Source organism: Fundulus heteroclitus, chromosome 22, assembly GCF_011125445.2.
Source record: "Fundulus heteroclitus isolate FHET01 chromosome 22, MU-UCD_Fhet_4.1, whole genome shotgun sequence".
Classification (NCBI taxonomy): Eukaryota; Metazoa; Chordata; class Actinopteri; order Cyprinodontiformes; family Fundulidae; genus Fundulus; species Fundulus heteroclitus.
The window spans coordinates 788-15,691 of NC_046382.1; the positions used below are offsets into that span (position 1 = coordinate 788).

The 14,904-nt window shown below is 42.7% G+C and overlaps 1 long non-coding RNA gene across 1 annotated transcript; it reads right to left on the reverse strand.

Moving 5' to 3' along the window:
• Positions 1–12,829: 12,829 nt before the first annotated feature.
• On the reverse strand, positions 12,830–13,613 carry LOC118557177. The gene is made up of 3 exons (XR_004927679.1): positions 13,551–13,613; positions 13,263–13,447; positions 12,830–13,085 (listed from the first exon to the last, which is right to left on the reverse strand). It is a non-coding gene; the product is annotated as an uncharacterized LOC118557177 (long non-coding RNA).
• Positions 13,614–14,904: the final 1,291 nt, after the last annotated feature.

A 14,904-nucleotide genomic window follows, 5' to 3' on the forward strand; every position in this document is an offset into this window, starting at 1 on the left:
GAACTGATGGCTTATCTTCTTCCCCTATCCGTTACGAACTAAACGCAGAAAAAATTATGTCTCTACCATTTAGAGATCAGGAGATATGAAGCGTTTTTCGGGGCAAAGTTCTCCATTATATCTAATGGGACTATTGTGACAAAGTGTCTGCACTTCGGTAGACTCGCCGCTGCAGGTGTGTCAGTGAGTTTCCATGACGACGGAACTCTGAGGGCCAGAGGGAGACGCTCCTTGAGATACAATGGCAACTTTCATCGCTCACTTGCAGTGGCTGTGATTAATGTAGAAATCTGAAATTCCGCACAGTCACTTCCTCTTACATTTTAAAATTTTCATGTGACTTTCAGCCATGTGTCAGTTTACTGTCCCATTTGGATTTTACAATGCTTTTCCTATTGGGCCTTTGCTTCCAACAGGACCTGGCATGATGCCCAGACACGACCCAATTGGCCAATACAGCACCACCCACCTGTGAGAAATGGTGCTACAACGTCATTTTTGTCAAATGTTGAGTTCTGGGCCCAGATGTGGTGAGGCTGAGTTGCTAAAGGAGGCCAATCTGACCCATGAACTTTGGTCACGTTTGGGTGACATTAAGTATTGGCACCCCTATTTGAGGCACTTCCCAGTACAGGATTTGGACCAAACTGACAGAGTACAATCAACCCGGTGATACTGAACACAACCATGCTAGCGGCTAATGGTTAGCATGTTTGCTAACCGGAAGTAGCTATAAGAAGCTTGTACAAACTCCTGCTTTACAGATTTGGTAAATTTTAGGATTTTCTCCCTTTTTAGGCACTTCTCAGTACAGGATTTCAACCAAACTAACAGAGTAACATCACCCAGTGATACTGAACACAATTTTTTTAGCGGCTAACTGTTAGCATGTTGCTAACCGGAAGTAGCTCTACGAAGGTCTCACCAACTTCTGCTTCACAGAAACTGTTCTTACTTTAGAGAGAAAGCTCCGCAAGAAATTTGGGCTACGTCGCATAAAGCATCTCCAAGCTATCAGGTGTCAAACATCCAATGCTTTTCAATGGGGGACCAAACCCCTTATGGTCCCTATAATGCGTATCCATATATGGCGCTACAGTTTAGCTCAGAGGGAAAGTGCAGGCTTTACATGCAAGATGTCATGGGATTGATTCCCGGTGTGGGGGACTTAAAGTTTTATATTATAATCCCCACAGTGTGTATATCAAAACATGTGTGCTGATCCCATGAAGTATCTTTTTGTACCACCCGCCATTTTGAGTTACCATGCGCCATTTTGAGTTACCATGGCAACGTTATAAACAACGTATTTTCTCCCTATTTGAGGCACTTTCCAGTACAAGGATTTGGACCAAACTGACAGAGTACAATCGCCCGGTGATACTGAAACACAACCATGTTAGCGGCTAACTGTTAGCATGTTGCTAACCGGAAGTAGCTCTAGGAAACTCGGACAAACTTCTGTTTCACAGGATCTGTACTTCGTTTAGAGAAAAGCTCCACAAGAAATTTGGGCTACGTCGCATAAAGCATCTTCAAGCTATGAGGTGTCAAACATCCAATGCTTTTCAATGGGGGACCAAACCCCTTATGGTCCCTATAATGCGTATCCATATATGGCGCTACAGTATAGCGCAGAGGGAAAGTGCAGGCTTTGTATGCAAGAGGTCATGGGATTGATTCCCGGTGTGGGGGACTTAAAGTTTTATATTATAATCCCCACAGTGTGTATATCAAAACATGTGTGCTGATCCCATGAAGTATCTTTTTGTACCACCCGCCATTTTGAGTTACCATGCGCCATTTTGAGTTACCATGGCAACGTTATAAACAACGTATTTTCTCCCTATTTGAGGCACTTTCCAGTACAGGATTTGGACCAAACTGACAGAGTACAATCACCCGGTGATACTGAACACAACCATGTTAGCGGCTAACTGTTAGCATGTTGCTAACCGGAAGTAGCTCTAGGAAACTCGGACAAACTTCTGTTTCACAGGATCTGTACTTCGTTTAGAGAAAAAGCTCCACAAGAAATTTGGGCTACGTCGCATAAAGCATCTCCAAGCTATGAGGTGTCAAACATCCAATGCTTTTCAATGGGGGACCAAACCCCTTATGGTCCCTATAATGCGTATCCATATATGGCGCTACAGTATAGCGCAGAGGGAAAGTGCAGGCTTTGTATGCAAGAGGTCATGGGATCGATTCGCAGTGTGGAAGACTTAGAGTTTTATATTATAATCCCTACGGTGTGTATATCAAAACATGTGTGCTGATCCCATGAAGTTTCTTTTTGTACCACCCGCCATTTTAAGTTACCATGGCAACGTTATAAATGAAGTATTTTCTCCCTATTTGAGGCACATCCCTTTACAGGATTTGGACCAAACTGACAGAGTACAATCACCCGATGATACTGAACACAACCATGCTAGCGGCTAATGGTTAGCATGTTGCTAACCGGAAGTAGCTCTAGGAAGCTTGTACAAACTTCTGCTTGACAGATTTGGTGAATTTTAGGATTTTCTCCCTTTTTAGGCACTTCTCAGTACAGGATTTCAACCAAACTAACAGATTAACATCACCCGGTGATGCTGAACACAACCATGCTAGCGGCTAACCGTTAGCATGTTGCTAACCATAAGTAGCTTTAGGAAGGTCCTATGAACATCTGCTTAGCCAGGGTTCTTCTGCCTTTACAGACAGAGAGGGCTGAAGCTGTCAGTGAGTCTCCATGACAACGCTGCTAGTAAGAGGCTCCTAGGAGGTCCATTGACTTAACATGGCACCTTTCGACGACCACTGCGGGGGCTGTGAAGACCGTAGGAAGCTTAAATTCGCAGTGTTGCTTCCTGTTGCTATTTCTGACGGTACGGTACGCACCAAGTGGCAGGCGCCTTGCTAAATTTCTTCAGAAATTTTTCTAGTTCTTTATTTTTCTTACATCACGATAAATGCGGCCCGAACTGTAGCGAGCACCCCCACAATACAGGTATCAAAACGTGCGGTTCGATTACGAGATGTGTGCTACTACTTTTATTGGGGTTTCGAGTTACCATGGCAACAAAATTAGCGAAAAACCACCCCCAAAAAACCCATAGGAATGAATGGAGTCGGGCAGAGAGAAAGCCTCAAAAAAGCCTCCAAATGACCAATTTCAACGCTGTACTGTGTCGTCACGCTTTCACCTACGAACACCCGTTTAACTTCCAGTTTGTAGATATATCTGTGACCTACTCAGAAGTGAAAACGGCATGTGGATATCTTTTATCATCTCTTCACAGTTACTCCTCAAAGCTCATGTCAAAAAATTTGCGAAATCATCGTTTACAATGAAAGTCAATGACGGAATTCTCCAACCGCTAGAGTGGTACACTCTAGCTTTTTTTAAAGATTTCAAAACTCCGAACAACTTTACCTTACTCGCTCAATTTTCACTTTATGTAGACAAATTATACATCAAAACGTAGGTATTTTTGTCAGGATTCGCAAAATGTAACCCTCATTGGTGTGGCATTTATAGAATTTTCGCAAATCACCTCAGAGCGACACAAACCCGAAACCTCCCCCATTCATTTCCTATGGAGCGGTTTTGAAAAATGACGTCTGAAAATCCAAAACATCACATGTTTTCGCATCGTCGCTACTCCTAAACCGTTTTATGTACAGGCATGAGACTTTCACACATGAATGTCCCACCTCTTCTGGCATTCACAAAAAAGGAATTTTGTGGATAACTGTTACGGTTTTTCCGCAGGAACAATTTGTTCGGGAGTAGCGAATGTGCAAATTCCTAAAAACGCTTTGGAGCTGCATTTTCCCACATCATCCACTTTTTTACATCGTCGCTGTGCCTACACCGATTCTTGTACAAACATAAAAATGAGATTCATGGTCCTCAAAAGGCTGCTGATACTCATGGTGAAATAATTATTTTGATATCTCTTATACTTTTTGAGCTACAGCGATTTGTTCGGAACCGTTTTAAGAGGATTTCTGAAAATCCATAAAAATGCCATTTAGATCATAATTTTTTACGCCTTTATTAAACTTTTTCCAGCAAGAACTGATGGCTTATCTTCTTCCCCTATCCGTTACGAACTAAACGCAGAAAAAATTATGTCTCTACCATTTAGAGATCAGGAGATATGAAGCGTTTTTCGGGGCAAAGTTCTCCATTATAATCTAATGGGACTTATTGTGACCAAAGTGTCTGCACTTCGGTAGACTCGCCGCTGCAGGTGTGTCAGTGAGTTTCCATGACGACGGAACTCTGAGGGCCAGAGGGAGACGCTCCTTGAGATACAATGGCAACTTTCATCGCTCACTGCAGTGGCTGTGATTAATGTAGAAATCTGAAATTCGCACAGTCACTTCCTCTTAACATTTTAAAATTTTCATGTGACTTTCAGCCATGTGTCAGTTTACTGTCCCATTTTGGATTTTACATGCTTTCCTATTGGGCCTTTGCTTCCAACAGGACCTGGCATGATGCCCAGACACGACCCAATTGGCCAATACAGCACCACCCACCTGTGAGAAATGGTGCTACACGTCATTTTGGTCAAATGTTGAGTTCTGGGCCCAGATGTGGTGAGGCTGAGTTGCTAAAGGAGGCCAATCTGACCCATGAACTTTGGTCACGTTTGGTGACATTAAGTATTGGCACCCCTATTTGAGGCACTTCCCAGTACAGGATTTGGACCAAACTGACAGAGTACAATCACCCGGTGATACTGAACACAACCATGCTAGCGGCTAATGGTTAGCATGTTGCTAACCGGAAGTAGCTATAAGAAGCTTGTACAAACTCCTGCTTTACAGATTTGGTAAATTTTAGGATTTTCTCCCTTTTTAGGCACTTCTCAGTACAGGATTTCAACCAAACTAACAGAGTAACATCACCCAGTGATACTGAACACAATTTTTTTAGCGGCTAACTGTTAGCATGTTGCTAACCGGAAGTAGCTCTACGAAGGTCTCACCAACTTCTGCTTCACAGGAACTGTTCTTACTTTAGAGAGAAAGCTCCGCAAGAAATTTGGGCTACGTCGCATAAAGCATCTCCAAGCTATCAGGTGTCAAACATCCAATGCTTTTCAATGGGGGACCAAACCCCTTATGGTCCCTATAATGCGTATCCATATATGGCGCTACAGTTTAGCTCAGAGGGAAAGTGCAGGCTTTACATGCAAGATGTCATGGGATTGATTCCCGGTGTGGGGGACTTAAAGTTTTATATTATAATCCCCACAGTGTGTATATCAAAACATGTGTGCTGATCCCATGAAGTATCTTTTTGTACCACCCGCCATTTTGAGTTACCATGCGCCATTTTGAGTTACCATGGCAACGTTATAAACAACGTATTTTCTCCCTATTTGAGGCACTTTCCAGTACAGGATTTGGACCAAACTGACAGAGTACAATCACCCGGTGATACTGAACACAACCATGTTAGCGGCTAACTGTTAGCATGTTGCTAACCGGAAGTAGCTCTAGGAAACTCGGACAAACTTCTGTTTCACAGGATCTGTACTTCGTTTAGAGAAAAAGCTCCACAAGAAATTTGGGCTACGTCGCATAAAGCATCTTCAAGCTATGAGGTGTCAAACATCCAATGCTTTTCAATGGGGGACCAAACCCCTTATGGTCCCTATAATGCGTATCCATATATGGCGCTACAGTATAGCGCAGAGGGAAAGTGCAGGCTTTGTATGCAAGAGGTCATGGGATTGATTCCCGGTGTGGGGGACTTAAAAGTTTTATATTATAATCCCCACAGTGTGTATATCAAAACATGTGTGCTGATCCCATGAAGTATCTTTTTGTACCACCCGCCATTTTGAGTTACCATGCGCCATTTTGAGTTACCATGGCAACGTTATAAACAACGTATTTTCTCCCTATTTGAGGCACTTTCCAGTACAGGATTTGGACCAAACTGACAGAGTACAATCACCCGGTGATACTGAACACAACCATGTTAGCGGCTAACTGTTAGCATGTTGCTAACCGGAAGTAGCTCTAGGAAACTCGGACAAACTTCTGTTTCACAGGATCTGTACTTCGTTTAGAGAAAAAGCTCCACAAGAAATTTGGGCTACGTCGCATAAAGCATCTCCAAGCTATGAGGTGTCAAACATCCAATGCTTTTCAATGGGGGACCAAACCCCTTATGGTCCCTATAATGCGTATCCATATATGGCGCTACAGTATAGCGCAGAGGGAAAGTGCAGGCTTTGTATGCAAGAGGTCATGGGATCGATTCGCAGTGTGGAAGACTTAGAGTTTTATATTATAATCCCTACGGTGTGTATATCAAAACATGTGTGCTGATCCCATGAAGTTTCTTTTTGTACCACCCCGCCATTTTAAGTTACCATGGCAACGTTATAAATGAAGTATTTTCTCCCTATTTGAGGCACATCCCTTTACAGGATTTGGACCAAACTGACAGAGTACAATCACCCGATGATACTGAACACAACCATGCTAGCGGCTAATGGTTAGCATGTTGCTAACCGGAAGTAGCTCTAGGAAGCTTGTACAAACTTCTGCTTGACAGATTTGGTGAATTTTAGGATTTTCTCCCTTTTTAGGCACTTCTCAGTACAGGATTTCAACCAAACTAACAGATTAACATCACCCCGGTGATGCTGAACACAACCATGCTAGCGGCTAACCGTTAGCATGTTGCTAACCATAAGTAGCTTTAGGAAGGTCCTATGAACATCTGCTTAGCCAGGGTTCTTCTGCCTTTACAGACAGAGAGGGCTGAAGCTGTCAGTGAGTCTCCATGACAACGCTGCTAGTAAGAGGCTCCTAGGAGGTCCATTGACTTAACATGGCACCTTTCGACGACCACTGCGGGGGCTGTGAAGACCGTAGGAAGCTTAAATTCGCAGTGTTGCTTCCTGTTGCTATTTCTGACGGTACGGTACGCACCAAGTGGCAGGCGCCTTGCTAAATTTCTTCAGAAATTTTTCTAGTTCTTTATTTTTCTTACATCACGATAAATGCGGCCCGAACTGTAGCGAGCACCCCCACAATACAGGTATCAAAACGTGCGGTTCGATTACGAGATGTGTGCTACTACTTTTATTGGGGTTTCGAGTTACCATGGCAACAAAATTAGCGAAAAACCACCCCCAAAAAACCCATAGGAATGAATGGAGTCGGGCAGAGAGAAAGCCTCAAAAAAGCCTCCAAATGACCAATTTCAACGCTGTACTGTGTCGTCACGCTTTCACCTACGAACACCGTTTAACTTCCAGTTTGTAGATATATCTGTGACCTACTCAGAAGTGAAAACGGCATGTGGATATCTTTTATCATCTCTTCACAGTTACTCCTCAAAGCTCATGTCAAAAAATTTGCGAAATCATCGTTTACAATGAAAGTCAATGACGGAATTCTCCAACCGCTAGAGTGGTACACTCTAGCTTTTTTTAAAGATTTCAAAACTCCGAACAACTTTACCTTACTCGCTCAATTTTCACTTTATGTAGACAAATTATACATCAAAACGTAGGTATTTTTGTCAGGATTCGCAAAATGTAACCCTCATTGGTGTGGCATTTATAGAATTTTCGCAAATCACCTCAGACCGACACAAACCCGAAACCTCCCCCATTCATTTCCTATGGAGCGGTTTTGAAAAATGACGTCTGAAAATCCAAAACATCACATGTTTTCGCATCGTCGCTACTCCTAAACCGTTTTGTGTATAGGCATGACACTTTGACACATGAAAGTCCCGACCTTTCTGGCACTCACAAAAAAGGAATTTTGTGGATAACTGTTACGTTTTTTCTGCAGGAACAATTTGTTCGGGAGTAGTGAATGTTCAAAATCCTAAAAACGCTTTGGAGCTGCATTTTCCCACATCAACCACTTTTTTACATCGTCGCTGTGTCTACACCGATTTTTGTAAAAATATGAAAATGAGCTACATGGTCCTCAAAAGCCTGCTGATACTCATGGTGAAATAATTATTTTGATATCTCTTATACTTTTTGAGTTACAGCGATTTGTTCGGGACCCTTTTTAGAGGATTTCTAAAAATCCATAAAAATCCCATTTAGATCATAATTTTTTACGCCTTTATTAAACGTTTTCTAGCAAAAAACGATAGCTTTTCTTCTTCCCCTATCCGTTTGGAAATAAACGCTGAAAAAATTACGTCTCTACCATTTATAGATCAGGAGATATGAAGCGTTGTTCGGGGCAAAGTTCTCCATTATAATCCAATACGACTTATTGTGAGCAAAGTCTCTGCACTTCGGTAGACTCGCCCGCTGCAGCTGTGTCAGTGAGTTTCCATGACAACGGAACTCTGAGGGCCAGAGAGAGAAGCTCCATTGAGATACAATGGCAACTTTCATCGCTCACCGCAGCGGCTGTGATTAATGTAGAAATCTGAAATTCACACAGTCACTTCCTCTTAACATTTTAAAATTTTCATGTGACTTTCAGCCATGTGTCAGTTTTCTGTGCCATTTTGGATTTTACATGCTTTCCTATTGGGCCTTTGCTTCCAACAGGACCTGGCATGATGCCCAGACACGACCCAATTGGCCAATACAGCACCACCCACATGTGGGAAATGGCGCTACTGACAATTTTGGTCAAATGTTGAGTTCTGGGCCCAGATGTGGTGAGGCTGAGTTGCTAAAGGAGGCCAATCTGACCCATGAACTTTGGTCACGTTTGGTGACATTAAGTATTGGCACCCCTATTTGAGGCACTTCCCAGTACAGGATTTGGACCAAACTGACAGAGTACAATCACCCGGTCATACTGAACAGAACCATGTTAGCGGCTAACAGTTAGCATGTTGCTAACCGGAAGTACCTCAAGGAAGGTTTCACCAACTTCTGCTTCACAGAGTCTGTTCTTTCTTTAGAGAGAAAGCTCCACAAAAGATTTGGGCTACGTCGCATAAAGCATCTCCAAGCTACGAGGTGTCAAACATCCAATGCTTTTCAATGGGGGACAAACTTCTGCTTGACATATTTGGTGAATTTTAGGATTTTCTCCCTTTTTAGGCACTTTTCAGTACAGGATTTCAACCAAACTAACAGAGTAACATCACCCGGTGATACTGAACACAGCCATGCTAGCGGCTAACCGTTAGCATGTTGCTAACTGGAAATAGCTTTAGGAAGGTCCTACCAACAGCTGCATAGCCAGAGTTCTTCAACCTTTACAGACAGAGAGGGCTGTAGCTGTCAGTGAGTCTCCATGACAACGCTGCTAGCAAGAGGCTCATAGGAGGTCCTTTGACTTAACATGGCACCTTTCAACGGCCGCTGCAAGGGCTTTAAAGACCGTAGGAACCTGAAATTCGCAGTGTTACTTCCTGTTGCTATTTATGACGGTACGGTATGCACCAAGTGGCAGGCGCCTTGCTAAATTTCTTCAGAAATTTTTCTAGTATTCTTTACTTCTTCTTCCGTCACGATTAATGCAGCCCGAACTGTAGCGTGCACCCCCACAATATAGGTATCAAAACGTCCGGCTCGATTACGAGATGTGTGCTACTACTTTTATTGGGATTTCGAGTTACCATGGCAACAAAATTAGCGAAAAACCACCCCCAAAATACCCCATAGGAATGAATGGAGTCGGGTAGAAAGAAAGCCTCAAAAAAGCCTCCAAATGACCATTTTCAATGCTGTACTGTGTCGTCATGCTTTTACCTACGAACACTGTTTAACTTCCAGTTTGTAGATATATCTGTGACCTACTCAGAAGTGAAAACGGGATGTGGATATCTGTTATCGTCTCTTCACAGTTACTCCTCAAAGCTCATGTCCAAAAATCAGCGAAATCATCGTTTACAATGAAAGTCAATGACGGAATTCTCCAACCGCTAGAGTGGTACACTCTAGCTTTTTTTAAAGATTTCAAAACTCCGAACAACTTGACCTTACTCGCTCAATTTTCGCTCTACGTAGACAAATTATACATCAAAACGTAGGTATTTTTGTCAGGATTCGGGAAATGTAACCCTCATTGGTGTGGCATTTATAGATTTTTCGCAAATCACCTCAGACCGACACAAACCCGAAACCTCCCCCATTCATTTCCTATGGAGCGCTTTTGAAAAATCACGTCTGAAAATCCAAAACATCACATGTTTTCGCATCGTCACTACTCCTAAATCGTTTTATTTACAAGCATGAGACTTTCACACATGAATGTCCCAACCCTTCTGGCACTCAAGAAAATTTAATTTTGTGGATAACTGTTACGGTTTTTCCACAGGAACAATTTGTTCGGGAGTAGCGAATGTGCAAAATCCTGAAATCGCTTTGGAGCTGCATTTTCCCACATCATCCACTTTTTTACATCGTCGCTGTGCCTACACCGATTTTTGTAAAAATATGAAAATGAGCTACATGGTCATCAAAAGCCTGCTGATACTCACAGTGAAAGAATTATTTTGATATCTCTTATACTTTTTTAGCCAGAGCGATTTGTTCGGGACCATTTTCAGAGGATTTTTGAAATTTCATAAAGATGTCCTTTAGATCATAATTTTTTACGCCTTTATTAAACTTTTTCCAGCAAAAACCGATAGCAAGTCTTCTTCCCCTATCCGTTACGAAATAAACACAGAAAAAATTACGTCTCTACCATTTACGGTTCCGGAGAAATCGTGCGTTGTTCGAGGCAAAGTTCTCCATTATAATCCAATAGGCAGACTTGGACACAAAGTGTCTGCACTTCTTTAGACTGGCCCGCTGCAGCTGTGTCAGTGAGTTTCCATGACGACGGAACTCTGAGGGCCAGTGGGAGACGTTCCATTGAGATACAATGGAAACTTTCATCGCTCACTGCAGCGGCTGTGATTAATGTAGAAATCTTAAATTCACACAGTCACTTCCTCTTAACATTTTAAAATTTTCATGTGACTTTCAGCCATGTGTCAGTTTTCTGTCCCATTTGGGATTTCACATGCTTTCCTATTGGGCCTTTGCTTCCAACAGGACCTGGCATGATAACCACACACAACCCAATTGGCCAATACAGCACCACCCACATGTGGGAAATGGCGCTACTGACAATTTTGGTCAAATGTTGAGTTCTATGCCCAGATGTGGTGAGGCTGAGTTGCTAAAGGAGGCCAATCTGACTCATGAACTTTGGTCACGTTTGGTGACATTAAGTATTGGCACCCCTATTTGAGGCACTTCCCAGTACAGGATTTGGACCAAACTGACAGAGTACAATCCCCTGGTGATACTGAACACAACCATGTTAGCGGCTAACTGTTAGCATGTTGCTAACCGGAAGTAGCTCTAGGAAGGTCTCACCAACTTCTGCTTCACAGAAACTGTTCTTACTTTAGAGAGAAAGCTCCGCAAGAAATTTGGGCTACGTCGCATAAAGCATCTCCAAGCTATGAGGTGTCAAACATCCAATGCTTTTCAATGGGGGACCAAACCCCTTATGGACCCAATAATGCATGCCCATATATGGTGCTACAGTTTAGCTCAGAGGGAAAGAACAGGCTTTGCATGCAAGAGGTCATGGGATCGATTCCTGGTGGGGGGGAATTAAAGTTTTATATTATAATCCCAACAGTGTGTATATTAAAACATGTATGCTGATCCCATGAAGTATTTTTTTTGTATCACCCGCCATTTTGAGTTACCATGGCAACGTTATAAACGACGTTTTTTCTCCCTATTTGAGGCTCATCCCAGTCAGCGCCATAGAGATTGAAAAGAGTTGCGACACTCTTTGATGTCACCGCCAGGGCAGTCACGTGGTTCATGTAGACCGCTATAGTTCCAAAACATACGCTGGCTGTCATGTTCTTCTATGGGACAGACAGCAGCGATTGCGTTATTTAACGGTTAATACATATATAAACATACACCCTACTACTTTTTCAGCTGTTATTGCATGATTACATATTTGTTAATGTCATTTTTCCCATTTTGAGAGGCAGGGTGACAACAAAAAGCTGTATATTACTTAGATACGTTCTACATTTTTTGGAGGAAAAAGCTTATGTCCATGTTCTTATGGACAGGAGAACAGGCTAGAACGGCTCTAACTTAACTTTTCTTTTCCATATCATTCATGTGATGACAGATGTCTCATCATTTTCATTTTATGGCGACTGGGCTGTATTATTGATTACCGTGATTTTGCTTATAAATTCCCATTCAGCCATTAGCTTACCTTGGTGGTAGCGTTAGGTCTGCCGTGGTCCATTCAGCATTCGCCTAGCAGCTAGCTCACTTCTGATAAGTGGTCACTCCCAGACCACAACGTGAAACATCATCATGTTAAGACTATGAATATAATTTTAAGATTAAGCCATTCACATATTATCAAAAGCATTATGCTTATATGTTTGGGTCTATAGGTAAGTGCAGAGCTATTAAGATTTTTCTCTACATCTCTGGATTAATGCACAGAGTAAGAGTAAGGTTAGCTGCAGAGAGAGTGATGGAGAACAGTGACAGGCAACACTCCCATTGGACTCCATTGTTGCTTTTTGCTTTTTTGAGGAAGAACAGTCCATTCAGCATTTACACCCACTTTTTCTCATGAGGCACAAGTTGGCCACACAACAATGATAATTTTAATACTAAGCCATGCACAAAGAATCAAATATATTAAAGAATAACAATTCATTAAGCTTGGATGAATGAATAAAAAATTGTTTAATAAAAAATACTGAGTGAGACAACAAGATGTGTGTAAATGTGTGTATCTAACTGGAAAAACAAGAACAAAGTGAAGGAACAGGGAGGAATATTATAAATACATTTAAAAAAAAAATCCTCCACATACATCAGGCTTCAGAGTGCATCAGGGCTGAAAGGAAGGACAACATTAATAATAAAGGTATAAGCTGGCATAAGATAAAAATTAACAATGTGGAACAAAAAAATGGGAACAAGCATAAATAATATCAACAAAAAAAGGCCATCAGCTTCCTCCGTGACTCGATCCATCTTTTTCAGGGCCTGAAGATCGGTCCCCAGGGCAGCTAGAAACCAGTCCAGACAGGACTGATGATGGCCACAACAACGATCCTGGAGATCCAGGAAGATCTGTTGAGACAGGGGCACAAATTTGTCCTAACAAGCCGGTTCACTCAGGACTGCCTAGAAAATATTTTTTCTTGCATACGTCAGAGGAACTCAGTCCCGACACCTGTGGAGTTCCACTATGCACTACGGGCTGCCACTTTAGGGCAGTTCCTCTCGACAACGCATACTGGCAGTTACCTGGATGATGCATCAGACCACTTGGCGGACTTCTTGGACAACAAGAACAGCAACTGCAGTGCTTCTGAGGTTGTGAGAGTGGAGCAGCTGGTAGACCCATCACCACCTGACCTCACAAAGACCGAGTCTTGTGTCCTCTACCACCTGGCAGGATACGTAGCGAAGAGGGTCATCAGCTTCTCGCTCTGTGAGGAATGCCAGTGTGCACTGGTTGAAAAAGTAACCAACACAACAAGTGAGAAAGCTGTTTTACTACAGTTAAAGGAATTTAAAAGGGGTGCATTATACTGGCCATGCGATGAGCTGTTCACTCTCCTGCAGCACGTGGAGCAGCTCTTCCGTTCCAAGACGAGTGATTACCTTATGGAATCCTCCAACGTAGTGGAACAGCTGGAAAGAGAGGCCATGAGTCTGGACAGCAACCTTCCCTCATGCCATGAGCTGAAAAAAAAAAAAATCCTTTCAACATATATCAGGCTGAGGTTAAGGATTCACTCAACGTGCATCGGAGCTGAGAGGAAGGCAAACAGCCGTAATAAGGGGTACCTTGGCAGCAAGAATCAGACCAAGAAGGCGATTTCCACACAGCAGACCTCACCTAAGGTCATACCATCTAGGCCACTGACAAACACCTTACTGGTTGCCATGGATGTACTAGGCCACTCCATTCCTGGCACACCGTCCGCAGTCTCCACAGCCTCCAGTCTCCTCTTATTCCAGCAGTCAGCAGTCGCCACCAGCTGCCAGCAGAGGCCAACATTATCAGCAGCCGCCACCAGCAGCCATGGCCAGCACCAGCCGCCACCATCTGCCAGTGCCAGCAGAGGCCAACATTATCAGCAGCCATGGCCAGCACCAGCCGCCACCATCTGCCAGTGCCAGCAGAGGCCAACATTATCAGCAGCCGTCACAAGCAGCAGCCGCCATCACCATCCTTCGCCAACATCAGCCAGCTCAAGCAGTCATCGCCTCCAGCAGCAGCCACCTGCAGCAGCAGTGTTTGGGGAACAAATTAGTCACACTACTGTCTGAGTAATAAACATTTTAAAGCTCATTATGGCTTATGATAATTTTTTTGTGGAATAATTTGTATTCCTACATGCAATCCAACTAAACAGCCCTTTCAAGGGTGCAATTAAACAAACCTTATTTCTACTAGCATCAGATACACAGTACTCAGCTGACTGGCTAACACCGCCAGGTTTAGCAGATACAACCTAAAAAAAAAAAAAAACGTCCTAGTCAACCTTAATGATCCTAGTAATCTAGCATCAATAACTTACTTAATAAAAGATGTCAGAGATTCACTAATGAACTGTGTAATTTCTGGTGTAGCGATACCTTCTTCACAGCTGGCAAAATCGAGATAAAAGCAGGCAATGACTGAAAATCGGTTGTCTACCAAGTTAAGAATATATTTATAAATTGCACTGTGTACGTACAAATAAATATAAGCATATGCACCATAAAGGGTCTATTAATATAATATACAGAGTTGATAATTCAAAAGAGGTAGCTATTTAATCAACTTACGACTGGATATAACGTTAGTGCTAACAAAACTAGCAGGCAATCGGTGGTCTACCAAGATAAAATATATATATAATTACGCTGTGTACATACAAATATAGATCAGTATATG